General features: G+C 36.0%; 1 pseudogene across 1 annotated transcript; it reads left to right on the top strand.

Moving 5' to 3' along the window:
* Positions 1–15,997: 15,997 nt before the first annotated feature.
* On the top strand, positions 15,998–19,325 carry LOC308511880 (large ribosomal subunit protein uL10-like; annotated as a pseudogene). The gene is made up of 3 exons: positions 15,998–16,046; positions 17,549–18,078; positions 18,841–19,325. The product of its transcript is annotated as a large ribosomal subunit protein uL10-like (transcript).
* Positions 19,326–23,454: the final 4,129 nt, after the last annotated feature.

Below are 23,454 nucleotides of genomic sequence, written 5' to 3'. Positions count from 1 at the left end.
CTACTAAAAGAGGTAAAGGGGACTCTAAGGAGTCCACACTTAGCAAGTGCAAATAGATGCCCTCTACTACCACTCGGTGAAGGTTGCTGGACAATGAAGAGAATGGAGGATTTGGGAGAGACCACTCCACCCAGGATTTCAAATGCTTTGAAGCAGGTTTCACTACATAAGGAACAAGCATTTTGCCAGTAGCCAGGAAGCTTTCCAGAGGATGTGGGCTAGTGCTGATCCACAGAAATGGTCTACTGTTGCCAAGGGAGTGGGCAGATGTGAACTTCTCTGCAGAAGCAGATTGCCTGTTGGTGAGACAACTGCATGAGGCTGCAGATGCTGGTCCTTCTCTAGAAGCAACCACATACTGAGTAGTCAGTTGTCTGATGATGGATGATGTTCATCTGTCAAAGCAGCCAGGCAGCTAGGGAGAGCATGGTTTCAGGTGGGAACCCATTTTCCGCCAAGGGCCATTTGGATATTTATAATATCACTAGAGGCCCAGTGTATGAAATTCATGCATGAGGGGGGGTGGTTCCCTCAGCCCAGCCTGTACCCTCTCCAATCCAGGGCCCCTCGGGAGATATCCGACTGCCAGTTTAGGCCTGATGCTGGGGATCGGACGTAAACCGGCAGTTGGACATCCAGCTCACAATCCGGGACTGCTGGCTCCTAATTGCTCACCTGCCTGCCAGCCTGGTTGCCCCTAACTGCCTCCCTGCCAGCCTGGTCATCCTTACTGCCCCCCTTGCCAGCCTAGTCACCACCAACTGCCCCCGCTGCCAGCCGGGTCACTCCCAACTGCCTGCCCTGCCGGCCTGGTCATCCCCAACTGCCCCCACTGATGGCCTGGTCGTCCCACACAGCCTGCTGTTTAGTCGCTTGGTTGTCCCTCACTAACCCCCCTGCTGGCCTGGTCGCCCCATGCAGCCTGCTGTTCAGTTGTTACTGTTACTGTGATGGTATCCGGGACAATTTGCATATTCCTCTATTATTAGTATAGATTTGTGCCCATACAAAATTATAAACTTAAAAAGCAGCCTGCTATATTTGGTCAAACATTTAATTAACTCGACCATAATGCCTTGGGTGAGACAAATGATTTTCTAGGCCCTATATGGCCCACGGGCAAGGCTACTGGAGAAACATTGAGGCTCAAACTGGTCTGTGAGGGCTCCCAGTGAGAACCATCAGGCCTCAACTCCTGCATGAATATAAGATATTTGACCATATCACCCATTATCACCCACATCATCACTCTTGTTCTTGAAAATAATTTTAAAAAATTAAGTAAAGCTTAACAATGTATCAGCTAGAAAGGCAGAAATGTCTACATGGGAAAGACAAGTTTGGATCTGAGAGACTATAAATCACTATCTGTCTCAATTGTTTACCACTGGATGCCTTTCCTTAAATAATCTAACTTATCACGAGGAATTACCAGAGAGGGAATCTGGACTAGCACTTTATTCTGCCATTTACTCCACCACCCAGTCTATCATTTGTGTCTCTCCATTAAAATAATCTGGAGGCATGCTGGCATCATTTCAATACCAACGAGTATGATGGTGTTGCCTATGTAGTTGAAAATAAGAAATCTGTGTTTAATTGAGTACCTCCAAAGATTTTAATAAAATTCTTATTTGGTGGGTTCAGATACCTCCTTAGCCAATAAAATCTGTGTACATGGGGCTTTTTAAATTGTTTCCCCAACACACATGCTTATAGCAGTGGAGACATTGGACTAAAAAGAGGAAAAACATATATGTATAATCAAAAATCACTTCCCAGTATGATTTTAGCCTGTAGTTTGGTCTTGTTTTTAAGAGATTAAAATGAAAGATATTATTGATAAGATTTCAGATATTGTTCATCATAATGTGTTCATTTAAAAGATTTATCAGAGACGATAATCCATGCATCTATAATTTCATTACTTGAAAGGGCAGATTGACCAAGAGCTGAAGTCTCATAGTTTGAATGCCCCTGCTCTTTCTTGCATTAGAAAGAGCTAATAATAAGTTCTCTGTTTGCCATACAACACACCATCATCACCTGAACAGATTAAGCTTCCCCTGTGCTTCTTTTAACCATGAGACATTATGCTTCTTATAGAATTACTTTCAGAATTAAATAGCTTCTTAGTAGCATGTAAAATATTATATAAAGTTCCTGGTTATGGCATTGTACTTCACATAAATTGTTTATTTTAATGTAAATATACATATATGAAAACTCTACCTTAGAATTTGTTAAACATTAAGAGAAAATGTTACCTGAGAAGGAACCATTTAACATATAAAATACCTGTTAAAGAGAACATATGATATGCCAGGGTTATCTTCTAAACTTGAAGGCCATCTTATTTTTACTTTTTAAAACCAGCTTTACTAAATATACATCATTTGATCTTATTTTTAAAGTATCTTGTAAATCTTAAGAAAATAATTCACCCCCTTCTTTAGTCGATGCAGAAATGGCAGGAGAAAACGTAAACTGATAGCACATACATCAGAGGCTCGAGAAATTACCCGCGATGTCTCTGCACAACCATGTGACAAATGCCACTAACTCGCTGCCTCCTTTGAAACGCTTCTTTGTTTGATATAAATGATACAGTCGTCACTACCTAAGAATAGACCATGACCAGAGGTCAACTGCATTCATGGAGCAGACACTTTATTCCTAGGGTATATAATTTGCTTTTTCTTTAAAAAATCACCATTGCTGGTATACTGTAATCTGTCATACTTCAGGGTCAAACAACTTTCTTATAGTGGATAGGAACAATTTATTCAGAGCAAGCCAGGGTCCTGGATTTACCATTTCATATCTTGAAAAGTTTTAAAGTTATATTCGATAGAAACCTGAGGGCCAGTCTGTAGGAAATACACTGCAGGTATTGAATGTTAGAGCAATTTTTCTTACAGAGAATATGTCATACTTTCTTTCAAGAATAAGCATACTTAAATATGATTCAAAACTTTAACACAGCTTCATATAAACATTGTAAGATCACTTTCTATTCCCTACCAGGGCAACACTTCCAGATACTTAGGGATTTCAGGATCATACAGCATCAATGATCTCTCTTTGGTTAAAGGGAACTGGAGACTTGGAAGCAGAGGAAACTAAATAGGCAATATTGATTTAGGATATTGGACCTAATATTGCCCAGAATTTATGAGGAAGAATAGAGCCCAGAAGTTTTATTTGGTGCTATTTTTATTAGCCATCATTTGCTTATTTCTCCATTCATCTTATATGTATTTTACAAGCAGAAATATACCAGGAATTTTGGCAATACCACACACATTTTTATAGAACTGCATCCTTGCATTTATATAATTACCTATGAAAGGAGTTTTAATAAATGCTAGGTATCATATCATTTTTTCCATTCTAAACCAAAATGGGTATTTAGAAACTATATAGCTGAAAGATAATCCTTGTCCAGATGCAGACATATCAGAGAAATCATTCCTAAGAATGCCAAAAGTGTCAGCATAGTATCTTATTCAAAAGGTATTTTTTATTACTAATAGTGTAAGCTTAAACACTTTAATAGAAAGCTACAGAAATAAAGCAAATAAGTTTGATTAAATTGATGTAAAATACATTTAATACAACATTATGATTGTAAATGAATTATCTATTTTTTCTGGTAGATGAAAAATAGTACTACTTTCAACCAATATGTGCCAAACAAAAGGTGCAAAAAAAAAAGGCATTGACATATATGACAACAGTATTAGTCACATCTCACACACTGACCTTTCTCATGGCAGGGACTGCCAGTAAACTGTTACAAGGAGTTGGAATTTTCTGAAGTGATACACCTCTTTAATGTTAGTCATCTGCTTAGCAGGACTAGCATCTCTTGCCTGATGAGTTTCCAGGGCTGTAAAAATCCACTCAAGTGCTTTAGTGACTCTGCCACTATTCAGAAGACACAATGGCTTATTTCAAAGAGTTAATATTATCATTAGAAGCCTCTAGATATTTGATTATCTATAAGAAGACAATGAAAATAAGTGATACTTGACCAAGTTATACTCTATAAAAATGCATGCCAATGGAACATGGCTATTATGCTGAGCAAGTTTTTCCATATTAATAAAACTCCATTCTCAGGGGGCTCCAAAAGTTTAAGAACTAGCATGTTTAAGATTTCTCTAGTTCAGCATCAGCTCCTAATTCTGATTTTAATTGAAAGGTATATGACTTTCAGCTTTTATCTTTATTCCCATTTACCTTAAAATGTTCAAATTCTTTAATTTAATGAGATGGATTGATGGTGGACAACTGAGCTCTTCATTCCTCCTCTAGCTTATCTGGGCAACCATCCATAGTTTTTATTAAAACTCTTCTAAGTTGGAAATTTGGTTATTATATTTGACCATATTATCTAACACATTCCAATACCACTTGCTCTTCAGTAAAATTTGCTATTTTTTAATCCATGTCCTTTATTGTATCAGTGCGTTAGCACAGTATGAAATTAATGAAACCACAGTGCAATGTATCATTTCTCTCACCATAACGTGTTGCTCTAGCACATATTCACTGCATGAGAGATAATAAAGTGATTTTATTTTTAAATTATTTACAATATGCTCCTGGAAACCCAATGATTAAGCATGTATGCACATGCATTTGTAGATAACTGTAGCTCACAAGTAAAATTTGAAAATAAAATACTACAGTTCCTTATAAACACAAAAAAAGGATTGCCATAATATGAAGATAGTTTTTAATATACTGTAAATCAATCAAGCTTCGTTAACATCTCCCAGCAGTAAAAATAATAATGATAATAATGATATATATCTTTTTAGATATAATTCTAGTAAGGATAACTAAAATGTAAAACTTTAGCACAATTTTACATGATGGAAATAATCAATGGCTAGTCATGCATATTGCTGTAATTGTTCGTGTTATTTTAACTATTCATATGTCATGTTATGTTGCTCTATTGACAAATTAACAAAATAACATATTAGAGCTTGATAAAACCTTACGGATTATCCCAGTATGTTTCCTAGATGAGGAATCTGTGATTAAAAGAGAGTATGCAGCTTGGCTATCACAAAATATAAGCAGTAAGTGCAGGCTAAAGACAGGAACCTTCAAATTTTCCAGTATTTTTTTCCCACGTTTCTTTTTTTCTGAATATCCTTTTTTAGTGGAATTTTATGGAAGATACATCATATGCTATTCTTTAGTCACCATGATATAGACTGAATGTTTGAGTCCCCAAAATGTGTATGCTCAAACTTAACACACAATGTGATGGTATTGGAGCCTTTGAGGGGTGACGAGGTCATGAGCATCAGCCCTCATGCATGGGGTTAGTGCCCTTACAAGAAGATTCCACAGAGTTTCCTTGTCCCCACAGAGTTACACTGTACCTCCTGATGATGCAATGAAAAAGACATATTTCCACGGGATCCCAGTTCTACACAGGCCTGTGAAACAAGTAAAATGAATACTAAGAAAATAGACAAAAATAAAAGAATGCCACGAATAGTTTATTGAAAGAGCTAAATTAAAGCTCTCTGGGAGGTCCATATTAAAATTTTAAATATTAAGCAAATATTTAAATGAAGTTTGGCTTACCTGATTTGGAAATATTATTTCAAGTTTATCTCTCTTTTTTCTAACTTGAATATTCTTGATTTCACCATTACCACTAATTTAATTAGTCAACTTAAAACCAGCTAGTAAAAATATACATGTGAAAGATGTTAGGTAAAAAAAATTTCTTGGTTCAATGAATAATAGAATGGCCGCATTAGTTAGAAGTCTTTTATTTCATGATGAACTTGGAATCCTAGCAGAATCTGTTTCCAACACAGACCTCTTCAGAATCATAACGTCCATATGTAAATCCTCAAAAATCTAATTATTTCATTAAAAAATAAAGCAAAAAAACTTTAAAAATCCCCACACAGCATTGTAATACCTATTTTCAATCCAGCCACTACAGCCAAAAAAGGTTTTTCAACCTAAAACCAGCACCGTAAGGGAAAAATATGAGAGAGAGAGAGAGAGAGAGAGAGAGAGAGAGAGAGAGAGAGAGAGAGAGAGAATGTCTGTGATACAAACTTTGTATTACAAATATTGAAACTAAACAACTGTAAACATATTGAGTTAAATATGCTGTAATTCAAGTTTTTTTGCACACCACCAAATAATCAATAATCCAGAAATCAATGCTAGCAGTGCAAAGAAAAAGAAGAACAAATGCACCAACATTAGCCCAAACAGTGCCCAGCAATCTCTGGCTAGGAGGAAAAAAATAGAGAGAGAGAGAGAGAGAGAGAGAGAGAGAGAGAGAGAGAGAGAGAGAGAGAGAGAATAACAATAAAAACACACCATAGTTGCCCTAGCCAGTTTGGCTGAGTGGATAGAACATCAGCCTGTGGACTGAAGCGTCTTGGGTTTGATTCTTGGTCAGAGCACATGTCCAGGTTGTGGGCTCGATCCCCAATAGGGGGCATGTAGGAGGCAGCCAGTCAATGATCCTCTTTCATCATTGATGTTTCTATCTCTCTCTGCCTCTCCCTTCCTCTCTGAAATCAATAAAAACAAACAAAGAAAAAACACACTCCATAGTTATGATGACTACATATTTGGTTAAATACAGGACTACATTAATCTTTATGAATGTATAAGCAAGTATTGAATGGCCTGAATTCAGATGTCCTTTCATTTATTTTGTTATTCTTTTCCATGACATAATTTATAGTAATGACATTTATAATAATCCAAATATTTGATTTTGTTCTTATTACATGAGCATATACATATATATTTAGATGATTTATGTTTACTTTCCCTATAAAAAAATCATCTGGAGGGAAGAAACTCTCATATTTATTCTTTCCTCTCTTAGTAAAATGTCTCACATATACAGTATGTATTGAGTAAGTGGATAATAAGTATTACCAAGGGAATCCATTATTAAATATAAGATGGTATAACATACTCATATACATTTTATATAGGTCACTACTTAATATAGAATGTTTTTACCTAATCATTAGTTCATGAATACAAATGAGTTAGCAACACTCTTCTCCAGGTTAACTATACATTATCTATTCATTTGAAGCAGCGATTTTCACCTTGTGTGCTGCAATAATTTTTAAAACATGCAATACCTGGTTATTTAGTCAGGGGCATTGACCTATTTTCCCTTAGATTGTTAAACACAAAAGGAACATCAGCCAACACAACAGTAGCTGTCCAGTGTGAGTGAATCAAAAGTATATCTATTTTTTTTGTCAAAACAGCAAAAAATATATTTTTTGTTATGTTGTAGAATTTTAGTAGTATATGTGCGCCATGAGATGAAACAGGTTGAAAATTGCTGATTTAAAGCTTTATAGTTATTTAATGAAGCCATCCTCTGCACACAACAAAATTGTTATTGTTTTTCATATTTTAATTATTAACAACTCCAAGCAAATAAATTACAAATATCTCATCTTTGGGAACCAGTATCCCCTAATGTGCTATATTACGTGTTGGTGTATACATTTTCTAATATCTTGACACTGTAATAATACCTTAACTACAACTGCAACATACCAAACTTCCTAGCAAAGACAAATACACCATTTTTTAAAAAGCAATTCTAAAGAAATGTTTATTTCTTTAAAGGAAATCAATTATATTTTTGAAAGAAGCATTTAAAAACCGTTTCTGTCCAAATTTGAAGACACCATTTAGCAATGTTAGCACTAATTACATTCAGTTTTCTGATGCTATTAAACTGCTCCTTGAAATCTTTTCACTACATTTCAAATTTTGATCACATGCTGAGTTAAAAGCTCTATCATAAGCATCTTTATTTCTAGCTTCAACAGTTCTATAAAATAATTTAGTTTGCTTGTCAATATGGTTATTAAATCAGGATCAGGTTAAATGCTGATGTAGCCCCAGGAAACACTCGAATGTACTCTATTCAGAGCTGTATAATTTATAAATGTCCTCATGGAATTTCTAATTGATAAGGAAAAAATATCCAGGTTAGGGTATTAGTTCCAAGATTATTTAATATATTTACATATCACCTTGTCATTAGCTGCTTATCAGATGGGGACATATACAATTTGATAGAAATATTACTACATTAAATTTCAAATAACAGAATTAAAGATAGAATTCTGGTCATCTTTGCTTATTGTCTGCCATTCTAAAAATAACTTACACTCTAAAAAATCTGTTAAAATCAAAAGTATGTGCTAACCATGATACACTGCATGATTCATTCTTTACATTCATCTATGTCGGAGAGTTAATAAAATGAAACCCTAGAGAAATAATAAGGTTGTTTTCATTAAAAGGGCAGACTTCCGGCTAATTTCACTGAAGCCAATAATTTGCCAACCTGCAGATAAGAGGAGCACAATTAGCAGCAGAGGAATTCTCTGCTCTTTATCGTGTGCTCCATTCGGTGACAGAGCAGAAAACACCGCTCTGCCACACAGATGCTCCATATTCATTCCTATAGGCCATGCCATTTGAGAAAAACATTGTTGACCTTTCCCACTCTCACTTCTGCCTTTCCATTCTGAGAACTCACTTTATCCAGGGTATATATCATCTATAAATTATAAATACCCAAGCACACAGCCGTTCACTCCTGCTTTTTTTTTTTTTTTTTTCCTTACCACTTTCTCAGGGCCATACAAATAATACTTAATTGTATGACAATGAAAGTTTAACTATATACTAAGTGGTACTTCTTAAATTTCAACATTTATGAGGGAAATCTTTTTTAATGACGAGTCTTCCCTGGAACCTAATTTAGTGTTTCTTGATTACACCACTCTTATGTGAGACCATTGCTGCAGATTTAATAACACTTCTGAGAGAGATGATTATGAGGGACATACTATGAATTTTGGATTCTTTTTTTTAAATATATTTTATTGATTTTTTACAGAGAGGAAGGGAGAGAGATAGAGAGTCAGAAAGATCGACGAGAGAGAAACACTGATCAGCTGCCTCCTGCACATCTCCCACTGGGGATGTGCCCGCAACCCAGGTACATGCCCTTGACCGGAATCGAACCTGGGACCTTTCAGTCCGCAGGCCGACGCTCTATCCACTGAGCCAAACCGGTTTTGGCTGAATTTTGGATTCTTAAGAAATCCCCTAGTGACAAGTTGTTTCTGCGTCTCAGTTGTTCCACCTCCCCTTTGCCTTCCTGATCAACAGAACATAAACTTCTGCCACATCCTTATCAAACCAAATGTCCTATCAATTACCCTCTAGCAAACCTTTTTCACTATTTCTATTATTCTTTTAAATTTCAGTATATTATTTAAAACTTCATGGCCCTTTCAGCAAGGAGTTAATGAAGTATAAACACTATTTACATTTACTTTGACTAGAATTGTTCTCATGTTGCAAGTTGGTGGAGTTTTGTTTTGTTTTTGCTTCCAGAGCAAAAATACCGCGGTCTAAACTTAACTGAAGCCCAACATTGAAAGCTTGGATTTAATGGTATGAAAGACCCAATCTAATATCTCAGTATCCTGATTATTCCACTATTTCTGTTTTTGTGATTTCTGTGTTCTTGATCAAAACAGCTTATCAGAGTTTGCTATGGTGAGGCCTAGAATCCGGCTCAGTTATTTTGGAGTGTAAGAAGCCAAGGTAGCTGGCGATGGAAAGAGACTTGACTTGGGGTGAACTCACAACACAATATACAGATGATGTATCATAGAATTGTACTCCTGAAACCTATATAATTGTATTAACCAATGATATCCCAATAAATAAAATAATAAAAGTAAAACAAGAAAAAGAAACCAAGACAGCTCCTTACATTTCACTATATGATGACTGACAAACAAGGAAGCTAAAGCAATCACTTGACAGTATGCATTTAAAGAGCAAAAGAATTGTAAGTGAAATGCACCATGACTTAGGTCATGGCAACAGACATCTTTAAGTTCGGAAGAGAATCTACATTCCACATATGAAACATGTTTCCCTCTGCAGCAATTCATGAACAACCTTGGCAAGTGGTTACCCAGTCTCTGCTGGAATACCTTAAGAACTGTTTTCAGGTGTTCTTGGATCCCAAGTTTCCTCACTGAAAATAATACAAAACTAATTAATCTCCAAGTTTTCTTACAGCTTAGAATTTCTGAATTTCTTATTCATATGTCATTGGGTATCTCTTGCTAGCTTACAATTTACAACAGAATGTAAATGCTATATGGTTGGACAAGAAGGATTGAGAGGGATAATAAAAGGAGAAGGTGTCAAGGAGATAATGGGGTATAGAATATGGTGTGCTTTGGATATCTATAATAATAAAAGGGTAATATGCTAATTAGACCAGACATCCTTCCTGATGAAGCTGGGCCAGAGGGAAGCCAGCCGGGTCCCGGGTCTCGGGTGCCTGCAGGTGGCTCGGGGGAAGCCAACCTGGGTCCTGAGTGCCTGATGGCAGCCAGAGGAGGGAAGCCCGGGTCCCAGGTGCTGGAGGGAAGCTGGTGCTGGCATCCCGAGGAAGGAAGGCCTACTCTTGCATGAATTTTTGTGCATCAGGCCTCTAGAATAAGAAATAATCAAGTTCTGGATATATTTTACAGGTACGGCAAACAGGTTGAATTAAATAAACAGAAAATAGAAAACTATAACACATAAGAAATGAAGGAACTCTGAAGAAATTTGGAAATAAGCCAAAGAAAGTATTAGCATTTTCTTACATAAATATTTTATATTTAATACACAAAAAGTTAATTATCTTTTGATGCATTCTTCAACATTCCTAATAGCATTCAGTTATATTGCATTGAGGTGATTAAGTCAAAATCATTTTCTTTAAATAAATATCAACAAAGAACATTATAAACCCAAATATAGGCTACATTAGAATAGAGATTTTTATCTATTGTGTTCACTGCCTTCTTCCCATCAAGAATAGTGCCTGGAGTACAATGATAGGAATTCTATAAATATTGGTTGAATAAGCATGACAAAAAAAATGTTATTTTTCCCATTTTAATTACTGCATAACCTCATGTCTAGGATGTAAACTAAAGACCAAAAAGAAAAGTCATTAGATAGTTGAGATCTACATATTCCGAGTGCAATTTACAATAGGATCTATAATCTATCTCATTATGTTTCCCATTGGGAGAGGTTCCATGCACTGAATTGAGATGTCTTTTTCTGAGAAGAATGTGTTCGCCACTTCCCATTTATAAAACATTGAAGATTCTTCATCAAATTATTACCAATCATCTATTAAAAAGATCATAAAGAAGCAAGACCCTTCCTAAAAAGAGTAACTCCCCTAAATAACAATGATACAAGTTGGTGTGTCATATTCTCACTTTATTAACTGTTTCGAACATTGATTCTTATTTAAAAGCTATTAGTAATGACCAAAAGTCATGCTTTTTCTTGTAAATTACACTGGGAGATGCATGTCTTGTTGGCATATATATTAATGAATCAAATTTTACTTCAAGAAGTATATTAATTTTATGCATAAAAGGTAATATGTTTTATTTATCAGATTTTCCAATTATTTTACAACATGTAAAATTAAAAGCCAGTAGTATTTCTGTCTTGACAACATGTAAGTTCACTTTTCAGACACTGCTACCTGAAAAACATCTTAATACGTATAAAATGTATGTACGTACAGACTGAGTTTGTAGCTCTGACTTGTAATACTGATAGAGCAAGTGATCATCAAGAGAGAGGTGTGCTTTTATAGGAATTGATAGCATTTGAGGTTTTTCTTTCTAATATGGCAAAGAGTATGGGGTTTGGGAGAGGTCTTGAGAAGTATACATGTGAGATTAAGGTCTCCAGAAGGAAAAAAAGTGAGGATTTTCATTAAAATTTACCTACACATGTTATACAGAGTAAATGCAATGAAAATTTGCAAGGCCTCACAAGGCTAGACATTCTCAATTTGGTATATGCCAGTTAGTTAGTCTCTTAATAAGTGATAGAACTGAATTCATATTTCTAACTAGTTCACAGAAGTTTGGAAAGACCAAGAGCAGTTTCCAAAAGCACATGGGGACCCAAATTAACAAAAAAGATTAGAATAGAAAATCAGCACTCATACTTCATGTGTTTCTAAATTGACAGCTTCATGATGAGAGTGATTCTAGAGTATCAATATCTGTGTAGAGTGCAGAAAAACACTTCACGAGGAAAAAGCTAATAGCAGGAAAGCCAACAAAAATGTTAATTGTTACTAAACTCAATTATTGTCCGTAAAAGTAATTCTCCCTCATTTTGAAATCTGAATTGTGATCACAGCTTTGTGAAAATCAGTCATATTAACATATTATTGATGGTCTGAGCTCCCAATTATAAAAGTCTCAGAAGACAGCTAATGGCTCATATCATATGAGTTTGTAGAGAAAATTAAATATAATACTTAATGAAGCATAGAGGCTATTAGTGCTATTACCTATAAATACTTGCAAAAAATAAAAAGGAGGATTAGTATGTGTTGCTCCAGAACCCTCAAGTGACATATAGCAAGGTGAACTGGAAAGGATGAGGAAACATTATAATGTTGTGAACAAATGGCAACAGCCTTGAATTTTAAACAAAACCATCCTTACAAGGAAGGAAATATTATTCTAATTTAGAACATTCTTTATAAAGAGTGTACCAATGCAAAGATTACCATAAATACTTCTTTAATTTTAGAACACAAGGAAAAAATAGCATTATGACTTTAATTTTATCTTGGATCATTTTAAAACTTTATAATAATGAAAGAAGGTAAAATAGTATATTAGTCAATGTTCTCCATAGAAAACCAATTGAATGTCAACGTTATATCCATTATTATAGGAATTGGCTCAGACAATTACAGAAACAGAAAAGCCACATACTCAGTAGTCTGAGAGCTGAAGAACCAGGAAAGTCAGTGGTATAATTCAGTCCGAGTCTGAAGACTCAGGAACCAAGGGTGCCAATATCTGAAGGCAGGAGATGGAAGTCTCAGCTCAGAGATCAAACTCACCCCTTCCACCGCCTCTTTATTCTACTTAATCACAATACACTTAATGTGAATACTATGCTAGGTCATGTAAACTGTAAAAAACTTGCAAAGGCAATTTTATCATGCCCCATTCATAGTACTTTTTAAAATATATAGAGAAAAAAATTCTACATTGTTCATATCCTTGTATATTTACCATTTTCTATGACCTTTATTTTTCCTTATGGATCTGAGTTTCTATCTGGTAATTATCTTTTAGCCAAATCACTTCCTTTAGCATTTCTTGTGTGCAGATTTGCAGGCAAAGAATTATCTCACTTCCTGTCATAAGAAAATGCCTTTATTTTGACGTTATTTCCAAAGGATATGTTTGCAGGATATAGAATTTGGATATGTTTGCAGGATATAGAATTTTTCAATGATAGGATTTCCTGCTGTCCCCCCCCCCAACAACACATTAAAATTGTCATTCTACTGATTTATATTATGCATGATTTCTTTTGAGAATTTAACCATTATCCTCAACTCTTCTCTGCAATATATCATTTTCCACTGATAGCTTTTAATTTTTTTTAATGTTCAGTTTTATGCTACTTGACTATGATGTGTCCAGAAAAGGTTTTCTTTTTTTTTTTTATTCTAGTAATGTTGTCTTAAAAATCTTGGATCACATGGGTTATAGTCTTTAAATAACTTATATGTAGCTGACTTTTCCTTTAGGTTTAGGGATTCCTTATTTTTTGTATATAGAAGATAAAATAATTCTCTTACTCCACACCTACCATTCACACTCTGTCTTCTAAGGTAACTAGCATTAATCATCTGGTGAATATGTTTTAATAACCTTTATTATTGCAAACACACATAGGCTAAAAAAGTAATATTACACTTATTGCTCTCTACTTGGTGCTCATTATTTAAGGAAACATACTTCCAGATAAATAGCATCTAAGAAATGTCTAAATGATTTTTGTTAAATAGTGTAATGCTATTCCATGCTAGGTATATAGCATAATTAATTCAATCATTACATTAGCAATATTCAAGTGGTTTCCAGTTTAACACTTTAATTATAAGTGAAAATATGATTATAATTGTATTTTAGAAAGACCACAAGACAGAAAATCTTTAAAGGAAAAGTCAGCTACTTAAAGATTTGGAGAAATCATTTGAAAGAAAATAATATCTGGATTATGAGTTTAGCTAGGACAGAAAGGCAAGAGGAACCTTCTAGATAGAAACTACTGTGTGGCAGAGGCAGGGCATATTTCCATGGGAGAGCACCAACAGTTCATACTTAAAAATGTGAAAATCATTTGAAAGAAAATAATATCTGGATTATGAGTTTAGCTAGGACAGAAAGGCAAGAGGAACCTTCTAGATAGAAACTACTGTGTGGCAGAGGCAGGGCATATTTCCATGGGAGAGCACCAACAGTTCATACTTAAAAATGTGAAATGGAAGACAAGAAATGACAGAAGATGACACCTAACTGCCATTAATGGGCCAAAAATAAAGGTCCCACAAATGAGTTTGTGCTACCGACACTTTTAGCTCTTTTTCTCTTTTTTCAAACATATCACAATAATGCTGTTATTTAAACATTTTTTAAAATTTTCTTAGTCTATGAAAGAAGGTGCATTATTCAACTTAGTTCCACTCTCTCTCAGAGTGAAGATAGTCTCTCTTATAAAGCAAAAAAGAAAATGAATGTGGGCTAAATAATAATCATTTAATGTGAAATGTAACTAGCAAATATATAAATTCATTAATTAAGTTAAATATTTGCCAACAGTTCTATACATTTACATTATTTTAAGATTTTCTGTCAAAACAGTCTCATTAAATTTTATGTGTTAATCAAAATGTTTACCATTTAATTTTGCTTCACATAGCTTTGCACTTAGGTTTTGGATTCCCTTTTTCATTATAATTTTGAAGCAATTAACTCACAAGAAAAAAAAAGTAATTTGCAGGTTTGTATAATTGCACAGATGTTAGTCTGCTACACTAAAAAGAGAAGAACAGAGTTCTGAGATTTTCCTTCAAAGAAAAAATAAAAAGAAAAGAACATGCACACATTAAGTTCTTCTTTACTTGATAATTCTTATAAATCTATTATAAAAACTGCCTACAGTACATTGAACTTAATGGAAGTGTGCTATAGGAAATTGTTTCTGAGCTCCTAAGATTAGGCTAAGCAAGTCAGAAAACGAATTAGTATATGGGAATAAATGTCATTATAAAAGACATAATAAACCATTGTAGATGATTTACCTTTTTTAAAATGACTCATATAAATTTAAAAATAGAAAAATCAAAGATAAATATTTCCACTCAGCTGTTCCAAAGTCTAAGAACTTACATTTGAGCGAGCTTTATCAGTTGGCTTTCTTTCTAAAGGATTTTAATTACATTCAACTTTGAAGACCATTAGAAAGGTGACTATAAAACTCAATTCTTGTACTAGTATAGGCATTTAATTATTCTTAACTATCCCTCAAGCTTGTCTTAAAACAGTCTCATACAGAGAATATTGTACATTACATATGCATTTTTATATTAGAGAGAGGTTCATTTAAGTGTTTCAATTTATATGCATTTTTATATTAGAGAGAGGTTCATTTAAGTGTTTCAATTTAATTGAGTATTCATTAGAATTATATGCATAGTATTTCATTTATTCTACATATAGGGTCTTCTAAGTCCTGGTCTATTGATTTTATTAGTCTGTAAACATAAAAGTATCAATTCTATTGATAAAATTATATTTCACCAATCAGTATCATTATTATTGTATCTAATGAGTAATTTTGAAATGTTCTAGGTGCAACCTAATTGCACAACCTTACAATATGTAGTCATAAGTAAAACATCTTATACATCTTCCCATCACTGAATTCTTCAAAAACTTTGCTCTCAGTCTGCTCTTATCTCATATTTTTAATAAAATGCTTAATACATGACCTTGTCCATCCTTGACTGTGAGGGACAATGGCAAACCAGGATTTCCACTGGGATGCTACCAGTGGCATCTTCAAGAGTAAGGAAGGATTATCAATGACGGAACTTCAGAAGTTTCAGAATTCAAGTTCACCCTGGATAAGCTTGGATGCTTATCTGAAGCTTATTCAAACCCTCTGAATCAGGAAAATTGAGCTGTAAATGTCAGGAAGCAGACTTTCTCGTGAGATTTACTAGACTTTAACTTCTGTTCCAAACTACAAATACCAAGAGAATAATTTCTCTTGCCAAGTCCTTGTGGCATTTTTTCCCAAGTGTTTAATCAAAAAGTGAGAATGGAAACGCCAGAGGTAAAACATAAAGAATCCCAATTTATTTAAATGTTTTTATTTCAGTTTAAAAAATTGAGATTGTGAAATTGGAAAATATATTATGTTTTTATTTAATTTTTCACATCTAATATATGGTTGGGTCCTGTTTTCTCACTTCATTGACCACATGAAATTAATGAAGGATAAAATGTCCTTAATATGTTTTCAAGATTAACAAAAGAAGTCTATGAAACTGCACTTCTACGCTCTAAGAAGCCATCCTGCCAAATGGATATTGAACCAGCCTAGAATTTAGGACCTAACTAGGAACGTTCAAGCTCTAGAAGCAATGACAGAAATTCAAGACCAATGTCTTACCTCAATAATTTTAGTAAAATCTATATAAACAGAGTTTACATTTTTACTTATTTTAATTCCAAATACTGTTAATTAAATGGAAGCCTAATCACGGTGCCTGATAATTGCAGCACAGCAGTTGAGCACATAAATTTGTAGACACACTTCCTTCATTTTAGTCTGAAGCTTGCCACTCATTTACTCTATGATTATCCCAACATAAACTGAGAGCCCCTGGTTCCTAATCTGTAACTATAATGATAACAACTTTAAGAGATATGTTAATCTCTTAGTGAAGTGTTAATCTCTTAGCACGATGCCAAATATAAAATGAGTATTTATGTAATAATTAGTAATTCTTTCACATCCTATGCTTCATGAAATATAGAAGTGGGGTTGATAATATTCTCACATTCAGAATATTACATTTCCATGATCTTCACGTCATCTGTTTAACACTCTCTACTCCCACTTTTCTGCCATCCACTAGATATGAAAAGAGAACCTAAGAGTGGGTTAAATTAGAGTTTATTTCCCTCTTTCGTGAAAATAAAAGTGTAAGCCTCATTTTGACAGGAATAGAACTACATCTTATCTCTCCAGAGTGGGGAAGCAGAGGATAATGCCCCAAACTCATGTTCCCTGGGCGGGGGGGGATGCAGGCAAACACCAAAGGACGTTTGCTACAAGGATGAACTGGGCATCTGGGGAGAGAAATGGGACAGGTTTTTTTTTTGTGTGTTTGTTTTTTCAATAGCATTGTAGATATTTGTGACCATATGTGCAGCTGTAATTCACAAACACACAAAACAAATTGTGAAAACATGAATATAAAAAATTAAGAGATTTTAAAAAATCAGGAAATTTGATATTATTTTCAAGGAGTAATAATACTAAATCTTGCTCTCGCCAGGTGTCCTCGTGGGAGTGGCATCGTCTTTAAACCCTGCGTGGCAATCCCTGACGCACCGCGGTGGTGCCCAGGGAAGACAGGGCGACCTGGAAGTCCAACTACTTCCTTAAGGTCATCCACCTTCCGGATGATTATCCAGAATGCTTCACTGTGGGAGCAGACAACATAGGCGCCAAACAGAGGCAGCAGATCCGCATGTCCCTCCGCGGGAAGGCCGTGGTGCCAATGGGCAAGAACACAGGATGTGCAAGGCCATCCAAGGACAACTGGAAAACAGCCCGGCTCTGGAGAAACTGCTGCCTCACATCCGGGGGAATGTGGCTTTGTGCTCTCCAAGGAGGACCTCACTGAGATCCGGGACAGGCTGCTGGCCGATAAGGTGCCAGCTGCTGCCCGTGCTGATGCCATTGCCCCGTGTGAAGTCACTGTGCCAGCCCAGAACACTGGTCTGGGGCCAGAGAAGACCTCCTTCTTCCAGGCTCTAGGCATCACCACTAACATCTCCTGGGGCACCGCTGAAATCTGCCGGGGTCCAACCCCAGCGGGTCCGGGGTGGACGGCGTCAGGGAAGAAGGAATGACACGGGACAGTGTTCAGTTGATCAGCAGCCTAGCCAGGATCTCCAGCCAGGATCTGCAGCCAAGTTCTGGTCTGGATCTCCAGAGAGGTTCTGCTTAGGATCTCCAGCCAGGTTCTGTGTCCATGTTCTCTTGCTAGGTTCTCCAGATTCTCCAGCCAGGTTCTGTAGCCATGTTCCCTCGCTAGGTTCTCCAGCCAGGTTCTGTCCAGGTTCTCCAGCCAGGTTCAGTCACCAGGTTCTAGTCAGGTTCTCTTGCCAATTTCTGTAGTCAGGTTCAGTCCAGGATCTTTTGCCATGTTCTCTCCAGCGAAGTTCTTCTTTCTCTAGAGAACGTTCTGTGTAGGTTCTGTGCCTAGGTTCTGTCTCTACTCATACTGTCTTCTTATATCTGTATTTATACCAATTGATTCCAATCCTATCAATCTCTATTTCAAAGGTTAGGGCGTTTCTTATCTCCATTCCAGGGAGTAAAGATTATGTAGCTTAAGCATGATTGTTCGTAGTTAAAGTGATTAATTACCCACCTGGCATTTAGTTAAGAGGTTTTATTCCCTCCCTAACTTCAGGGGAAAATCCCTACCTGGGGAAACAACCTTTCTCAGAGACCTTGGTTAAAACACATAGTGCCTAGAAGGTGAGCAAACATATTAAGAACAGTATGCCATATATGCCAGGTCCCTTGAAACAGCAAGCGGGGACCGGCTCCTGGCAGAAATCCTGAGTGATGCACAGCTGATTAAGACTGGAGACAAAGTGGGACCCAGAGAAGCCACACTGCTGCACATGCCAAACACCTCCCCCTTCTCCTCTGGGCTGATCATCCAGCAGGTGTTTGACAATGGCAGCATCTACAACCCGGAAGTGCTTGACATCACAGAGGAAACTCTGCATTCCTGCTTCCTGGAGGGTGTCCGCAATGTTGCCAGCGTATGCCTTCAGATTGGTGACCCAACTGTTGCGTCAGTACCCTATTCTATCATCAATGGGTACAGGTGAGTTCTGGCTTTGTCTGTGGAGACTGCTTATACCTTCCTACTTGCTGAAAAGGTCAAGGCCTTCTTGGCTGATCCATCTGCTTTTGTGGCTGCTGCCCCCGTGACTGCTGCTCCTGCTGCTGCTGCAGCCCCAGCCAAGGTTGAAGCAAAGGAAGAGTCAGAGGAGTCAGACGAGGATATGGGATTTGGTCTCTTTGATTAATTACCAAAAAGCAAACCGCTCAGCAAACTCTATTTGAGAAACAAGGAAATAGAGCTTACTTCTCTTAAAAATAAATAAATAAATCTTATTGTTCTACCTTACTGATAGTTTTGTAAATAACCCCAAAACACCGATAGACAACATGCCATATTCTGTATAGAAGTGGAATATGTAGAGGGATATATGACCAGAAATAGCCTACCTAAAATCTTTAACAGAATGACAAATCTCAAAGGGGAAGGAGGAGGAAGGGAAGGAAAGAGATGAACCAAATAACATATATGCATAGCCCATGGACACAGACAACAGTGTGAGGAAGGCCTGGGGTGGGAGGGGGTAAAGAGGAAAAATGGGGGACATCTATAATATTGAAAACAGTAAATAAACGTGAAAATAAAGAAAATGAATAATGTGAAATAATCACCTTTTCCTAATAGGGCATCTTTCCCATAAGACAAGGGCACAGAACTTTCTGTATTATATTTGAGTACTTCTTGACCCAGAACAATTCAATCATGTGTACTAGGGCACAATAACTTACTCTTGCAGTAATCACTAGGATAAGTCACAAAGAACTGGATTCAAAAGGCCACAAAAATAAGAAGGCTCTTTTATTAAAGGGCTTATTTTAGTACTATTTACTTCCTGCTGATCTTTTATAAATATTACTAGTCTTAGAAATCTTCTTAGTCTCCTCTCAATCCTCTTTTTATATGTTGGTACATTTTAAGAAGAGAAAACTGATGCTAATTGCCCCCTAGTATGATCTGCCTTAAGAAGGGAAAAAAAAGAGAACACTCAAAATTTAGGAATATGAAGCATACATACAAATGAAGCAATATTTTTATATCCCTATAAACATTTATAAAGAGTCAGTTTACTTGTTAACTTGCTTCCCAAATGTTTTGTTTCCATGTAGTCATTTTTTACATGGTAAAATGTGGATAAAATCCCAAATACTCTTAAATAATATTAAAATCATTAAATAAATAGAAACAAACAAAACTTCCACTTTTTTCTGAGAGGAAAAGAGATAAGAGAATCAAGAACAGATATTCAGTTCTCAGCACTTTGACCTTCCTCAGTGTGAAGGTTTCAGCACCTCTCCATCACCTCACACTGGGCTCCACCTGTGGTTCTATAATTCTAATAATTCTTCATTACCACAAAAGTTTCCTCTTCCTGTTCTCTCAATTCTTACCTTCATTTAACCCCCTTTTCAGCCCATTGAATCTTCCAATGCTTTGGCCTTTCCTTTATTAATGAATCTCACTTTGACAGCCCAACTACTAGTCTCTGAATAAACTACTTTATTTTGTCATTAATTCAATTTTCTCTCATTAATATCTTCAATTACCTAGGCTTCCTGTTCATACACAGTATTGGGCAGCCTTATTTTGTCAGAATCTAGTCAATTCTATTCATCTTCTTTTTTAAAAAAAATACAGTGCATTGATTTCTTGCACCTGTGATGGCTTGAAACAATACACTTCTCTTAAAACAATCACACATTTTCAGGCCCATCCAAAATCAGCTTCCCTGGGCTGAAATCAGGGTGTGGGCAGGGCCATGCTCCCTCCAGAGGTTCTAGAGGAAAATCTTGTTTCTTGCTTTTTCCAGCTTTTAAAGCTACAATATCTGAAAAATATTATGCTCTTTCATACCTTTTGACATGTGGGTTCTTCTCTAAGAAATGTATTTTTGCATCTCACTTAAATAATTCTACCTTCATTGATTACTTTATTAGTTTCAAGTCATAATACTGTACTGCTATTTCCACTGTTCAATAGATATCCACTAAACAATTATAAATTTAAAAATAACATAGAATATTACCCAATAGCGTATGACACCGGGACCCTTATCTTAACAGTGATACTAATCAATGGTATTAAATCATTTATATTCGCCACTAGAGGTATGGTGCATGAAATTCATGCACTCAGGGTTGGAGGGGGGGGGTCCCTCAGCTGGGATTGTGAGAGGGTGCAGGCCAGGCTGAGGGACTCCACCAATGCACAATCTGGGCCACGGAGGGACTGTGGGAGGGCTCCAGGGTGTGTCCTGCCCATCCCGCTCAGTCCCATTGGCTGGAACCCAGCAGCAAGCTAACCTACCAGGTGGAACATCTGGCCCCTGTTGGTCAGTGCACGTCATAGCGACTGGTAAACTGGTTGACTGTCTTCCCCCTGGTGGTCAGTACACGTCATAGTGAGTGGTTGAGCAGCCTTAGCATATCATTAGCATATTATGCTCTGATTGGTTGAACAACCAGCCAGACACTTAGCATATTAGGCTTTTATTATATAGTATTATATTCAAACAGAATACTCTAAATCATTTCTATTTTCAAAAAAAAGTCATATTGCAGGCCATACCTCACAATAAAAAGAAAAATCTTCAGTCATATTTTTAAAGAAGTAATATGTTTAGTTAAGTAAAAAGAGGGAGAAGGTATGTATAGTTTGAGAGAATGACTAAAGTAACCCATACTCTAGATCAGCCGTGGGCAAACTATGGCCCGCGGGCCGGATTCGGCCCGTTTGAAATGAATAAAACTAAAAAAAAAAGACCGTACCCTTTTATGTAATCATGCTTACTTTGAATTTATATTAGTTCACACAAACACTCCATCCATGCTTTTGTTCCGGCCCTCCGGTCCAGTTTAAGAACCCATTGTGGCCCTCGAGTCAAAAAGTTTGCCCACCCCTGCTCTAGATGAAGAACTAAAACATTTTTTTTGCTAATAAAGCAAAATCTAAGATAGAGAAATTTTTAATAAGTCTTCTGAATAGTGAACCTTCACAGTACATTATAAATATTTGGAGAAGACAAAGATTTAACCTAGGGCATGGGGAAAATTGCATATTCATATTGATTAGAGGGAAAATGTATTGAATAAAATGGATTTAAATGTTTGTTTAAGTACTATGTATAAGAAATATTTTTAAACATTTATAAAACTATGATCTCTATGAGTTGTGTTTATTTTTTAAAGAAAAAGCAGAGAAACAAAAGCATCCATTTAAAAAATGATTGGCTAGCTTTTATGATAATAAGGAAATTAACTTGAGGCATCTGTCTAGAAGTAGAAATATGAGAATAATTGACAATAAAATTTACAATGCAAACATGATTTCAAGTTCGTTTATTTATTTATTTATTTATTTTTATTGACTTCAGAGAGGAAGGGAGAGGGAGAGAGAGATAGAAACATCAATGGTGAGAGAGAATCATTGATCGGCTACCTCCTGCACACCCTGCAGTGGAGATCAAACCCACAACCTAGGTATGTGCCCTTGACCAGGAATTGAACCATGACCTCCTGGTTCATAGATGGATGCTCAACCACTGAACTATACCAGCCTCAAGTTATTTTAAAAGATTCATCAGGAAAGGTTAAAATACATCCATATGGCAAGAAACCCCACTTCTTTAATATTTGATTTCGTGCAGATCTCAGGGATCTGTTTTTTGTGTGTTTTTTGTTATGGTTTGGTTTTTATTTTGTTTTTAACAAGTCTTTATGATGATTCTGATACAGAGCTGGGTTTGAAAGACATTTAAAACTTCATCTTTATAACGTTTAATGGGAGAAGAGGGAGCTAAAGATAAAGATAATTATAGACAGTAATAAAAAACCTTCTTTTTGGAATACACTGCTCCAAAGTCTTTATATGCATTATCCCATTTATTTTTAACAATCCAATTTAGTATGCTCTTCTATTACCTCCATCCTATATAATAAAAGGCTAGTATGCAAATAGACATAACGGCAGAACGGCTGGTCACTATGATGTGCACTGACCATCAGGGGACAGATGCTCAACACAGGAGCTGCCCCCTGGTGGTCAGCACACTCCCACAGCAGGGGAACTGCTCAGCTATCAGTTTCAGGAGCACATCATAGTGATTTGATATTTATATACATTATGAAATGAAGCCCAAGATAAGTCTAATTACCATCTATAAAAATAAAAAATTACAATGTTACTTACTATATTCCCCATGCTGTACATTATACCCCCATGACTTACTTATTTCATAACTAAAGGTTTGTACCTCTTAATCTCCTTTACCTATTTTGACCAGTCCTCAACTCCTCTCACTTAACACTAATTTGTTTCTT

The sequence above is a fragment of the Myotis nattereri genome, assembly GCF_964212035.1.
Source record: "Myotis nattereri genome assembly, chromosome: 1".
NCBI lineage: Eukaryota > Metazoa > Chordata > Mammalia > Chiroptera > Vespertilionidae > Myotis > Myotis nattereri.
Note: the sequence above shows the minus strand (reverse complement) of the source record. Positions and strands in the feature narration are given on the sequence as shown.